Raw genomic sequence first — 5167 nt, 5'->3', positions numbered from 1 at the left:
CTGTTATAAACCAGACCAGACTGGTTTTTATAAGAAGCCAAGAAGAAGTAACAAAGTTTCTCATCCACAGACGGCAATGTGAGGGCAACAAATGGACGGAGGCCTGCACGTCGAATGCAATCCACCTCTAAAAGGAGGAAATAATCATGGACTGCGAGGGGAACATGCTGTACCACAATCGGAGGGGTAGAAGTAGGTGCCATTCAGACTATAGCAAAAAACCTACACACACAAAACCAAGAAGACAAAGAGAAAACCTGTAAAACCTATAAACAAAACCTCCACTGAGACCATCAATAGGAAATAGACGACTGGACCAAACCACCCTAAATAAACCACATCCTACAAAAAATTTGACATGACCTACGCATATATGCGACTGAAAGCTTCATGTGATGTAAATAATAAAGCACCTTATATCCCCATATCAAGCACACAAAATAAAACAAAAATGGCACACATATCGTAGCCCAGACATGAACTCAAAAAATCATGATTGAACCAAATATTCTGACTAAAAGTAGAATAAATACCATATGGACCAAGGTCAGATTAATAATCCCAAATCCCACATAACGTTCAACGTCCTACAGTGAGATGAAGTGGGTGGGTGAAACTGACTACTCATTTTTTATTAGATAATCCATTAAACACAATTCATCATTAAGTTAATCCGTTAATGCATGGTGAGTTGGAAACCTAGCCAGACTTGACATGACTTGACTTGACTTGTTCTCTACTGATGTAGTTCATTGTTACAATTTGTAACGTGTCCGCTTGTCTACTTGTGGGACACGTCTTAGTAGCCCATTGGGAGGGGAGTCTCCAGAGGATTGACTTAGGTTCATGAACTCCTCTCGCATCCGCTCTTCAAAACCTTCACGCCTGAATTTAGTGAGGAAGGCCACCTTCATGGGTTTGCGATCTAGGTCTTCCTGATTCTGCCCTGAAGCGGAAGTATCCGGCCATTCCCACTTAGGACCAACCTGAAGTCAGGGTTTCTTTCCTATCAGCCAAGTCTCTATGAAGTAGCTGGTGTCGAGCTCGAGATGACCCACTTTGAGTAGGAACAACAGAGTCGAAGCAGATTTATGCTACACTTGGTTCATGGAGAATGGAAAACGAGAGGGATGCGAAGCTCAACCTCTTTGCCCATAAGGCATAGTCCCATTCCGCTCCCCTAAAACAGCATAAATCGGGTGATGGACCTAAAAACGGGCCGGCACTGGCTCATGCACTAGCTGGGCCTCGTCACTATGCACAAGACAACCCCTCGGCCTCGCGGCCAGGAGCGTCTATCAAAATCTCTGCCTTCCTAAACATTGCGTTTGTAATACGTTGTAGTCCAACTGATCCTAACCCAATATTACTCCTCAGAGGGAGTCCCTTTCACATAGCCAAATAGGCTCGAATCACATACACATGGGGTTCCTCCTATGGCTAAATTCCGTCAACCCTCTGCGACTCTCCTACACCTTGGGGATTGGCCCCTCGATGCGTCGCTCAACATTTAGACATTTCGCACAAAAGTCGCTCAAGGTACCAAATAAACGTGTCCAGGAATGTACCATTGTCCTTACTTCTCTTTCCCCTTTGGGACCCGCGTCTACCTACAGCATGGGTACCTCACTGCCTCTCATCGTAGGTCATGTCCTAATAAACCAATTGCAATGCATGTCCAGGAGCTAGTCACTGATATTTTTAAATTCTTTTTCATGCTCTATGCATTTGGTGGATGCCTAGTGCTCAAGCATTTAGCAAAACAGTATCGTGCACAAGTGCGAAAATATTCTTTTAATGGTTTCCAACTACCGTTCGTGCTTCGTTGCATGGGCCTAGCACCGAGGTGATCCTCGTGCTACTAAGCTCTTAATTTTAATTATCATCCATCCTAAATGCTATGCATAGAAATCAGCCACTTTCCCATCATTTCACATGGCATTTAGACATATTTCAACTCCTCTACCCTTCCCCGTTTAAATATTGCATCGTTGGATAGGTCTATAGGGTATTTTGACATCATTTTATGTGAAAAAACCGGAAAAAGACACACTAGAACAAGAAGGTGGGGTTGAACTGAGGCAAATACTCATGCTTCAGTCCCCACAAACATTCACAAACATTGTTCTTATTTATCCTTATTTTTTGAAACCCAAAATGCATTTTTTCCATATTTTTTAGGGTTTTTCCACCCTTTTCTTGTATTTTTCCTTATTTTCCTGCATTATTTAATTACTAAAAATTAAGAACAGGTTATAGGCTGTGGCCCTTAGTTCCTTCTTGTAGAAAAATGAAAGTTTAGTTGATGTTCCTATTTACTTTCCCATTTTTATGCCAAAAACCCTCATTTTCCCTTGATTTTTTCATGTTTTTCGTGTTTTAATGTATCATTTTGAACCACAAGATGCATATTTCTCTGATTTTTTGATTATGACCAGCAAGAAATCATAGAAAATAGCAACATGAACAATTTTTATCCCACATGAACAACATTTCATCAAACAAAAGCCATAAAAGCTCAAATTTCCTTTGAAAATTTTAAATTACCGCTTATTTGCGTGTTTCGGGTTTCATGTCCATGGCTGCAAATTTGGAAATCAGCAGCACTTCATGTCCAACACAATCACCAATCACCATTTCCAGCCCGTGGAGCAATCCGATCCATGCCGGACAAGCCTCCACCATTCTTTCTTCTTCCTTCTTCTCCCCACATGAACTTGCCTTTAGAAGAGAGAGAGGGAGGAGAGAGAAAGACTGAAATCAGAGATCTTCAAAGAGGGCATCATTGCGCGAGCGGAGGGTGGCGATAGAGTCAGGATTCAGAGGGGAATGAGGGGCAATCATCATTTAGCATGGTTGTTTGCAGGCAGGAGATTGAAGATCCTCCCTCCAAGCGCATTTTTCGGGCGCAGTATGGCGCCTCCATCCTCATGTTTTCTCATCTTCCATTTGCATGAAAGTTTCATGCTACATTTAAATTTGGGCTCCCAAAGGTCACTTGCCCATTTTGGCCAAATTTTGTCCACCCCTTCGCATCTTGACCGGTTTCTTGGCCATTTCCCCGTCCGGACTCGGAATCGAGCTCTGAAAAATCCTGGGCGTCCGGCTTAGCATCCCGCATTGGCCAGTAGCTCGTGTCAACCCGCACGACTGTCTGAAAAATTATGAAAAATCAACAAGTGTCGCTCGGGTGCCTTTAAAGCACTTTGGCGCTTAAAATCGTCCTAGATCGAGCCGCCGCCTTTGACGGTGAATATTTTCCCTTGATATTCATAATTTTTTGCTATTTTTAAGCACTTCCCGTCACCTAAATTCCGCTCTCATTGGCGATCACGGGATAGGGCGACTCAGCTCGTCGAATCCACGAACATATCTGCACATAAACAACCAAAGAAGCATCAAACTGATACAAAACAATTATATAATAAAACTCAGCACAATGCTCCCCCTCCTCCTGGACAAAACCAAGGCATGACATCCACAAGGAGTAGGCCTAGCATCATCTAATAGAAGATCCGAAGTGAGTCACGAACCAGCTGCTCCAACACAACCAAACTAAAAAAACCTATCCAAGCGGTTGCCCTAGATGGTAGTCTGAACTACTGACCAACTACAGACAACACAACTAGGAGCTCCTACAAGGTGAGGACTCTTATAGCCTGATCAAGGAGTATCTTCTTGCAGTATATTTCTTCTTTTAGGGTTTTTATTGGATGAACATACTTGGGCATGTAAAAAGGAGGGAGCTGAGCGTAGTGACCCAAGGAGAATAGGGCATCGGCCTCAGGACCTGTCTCGGCACCCAAGAACCCACCAAGCCCTCGCAAGGCGACACTTAATCCTTTTCTAATGCTCACTTTTATTTTCACTCCAACCTTCATTGTTTTGTTTTGTTTTTTTTTTTCCAGCAAGAAGCCACCCCTAGGAAGACAAGGTATCGGCCCCGGGTCGGATTCGTCCCCAGGAACCTACCAGGCCTTCGCAAGGCAATGATCAACTGCTTATATATTTTCATTTCTTTTCTTTTGTCTGAGAGGGGTTAGAACCCCTTTTTACACACCTTCGTATTTATATTCATCTTTTAGGATGTACAGAGTTTTTGGCATCATCATTATTATCTTCAGGCAGGCTTCTCTAACTGCCTCACTACTAACAAGAACTCCTAGAACGGCTGCCTAGCAGGCTAGCAGAACAGGGCCACTAAGACTTCCTTCTAAACCAAGTCTTTCGATGTCTAACAATGTCTTTACAGGAGGCAATGACTACTCCGACCTCCCTCAAACATACTTAGCCTCAACCTGGGACTTCATGCCTTGGTCGCCGGTCCCCAACAAAATGTGTCCCCTCGACAAGTACAAATACACATATAACAGGAAAGAAAGGTACTCGTAAAGGAGAGGTATCACCTGGATTGGCCACAAGAAGCTTCCTTCGATGCTGCGACAACGGCTCCCTCCAAGCTTGCCTTCAAACCTGTCTAGCACAGCACTTAAAACAAAAACCCAATTACACGCACCTGCACTAGACAGGCAAATGGCCCTCTTGGCCTAATGAAACCAGACATGACTTTGCTACAAAACTGAATCAGCCCTCTTGGCCTAATGAAATCCAACAATACTACGCATAACATCCACCTGGAAACAACCATGATAGACATCAAAGCATACCATTCCCAGGGGAACAGGGCTTGTAGCCCTATACTAAGTGCATTAAATTATGACCTATCCCTCCTGCATATATCGCAAGAGGTGTTCGCATCACATGTCGTCGAATCAGTCTATGGGTCCCAGATAATAAAGGCAGATGAGTCTCGCTTACCCTCTGGATCACCCAAATCAACCATCGTCTGCCAAAGAGGGCATGTTCAGAAAGCATACCCCACAAACGACCAGGTCCTGTCTCACCATCAATAGATATATCGAGACAAGGGCCACAATTAAAGAAGAGGTCTTCTTCATACGCAAAATTAGCCAAAGAATCGGCAAACTGATTCCAATTCCGTGGAATCAGCTGAAAAGACACTCTATCAAATTCGTCTAGCAGGGCTATGGCAGTATGATGGTATATGCAAAGGATGGGATTTCGCACCATGTACGTCCCATTGAGTTGATTTAAAACCAACTGAGAATCCCCTTTCACCAATAACTGGCGAATACCACCCTTCTTT

The sequence above is a fragment of the Lygodium microphyllum genome, chromosome 25 (assembly GCF_053477565.2).
Source record: "Lygodium microphyllum isolate KBCC chromosome 25, Lygodium_microphyllum_v1.1.10, whole genome shotgun sequence".
Taxonomy (NCBI): domain Eukaryota; kingdom Viridiplantae; phylum Streptophyta; class Polypodiopsida; order Schizaeales; family Lygodiaceae; genus Lygodium; species Lygodium microphyllum.
Note: the sequence above shows the minus strand (reverse complement) of the source record.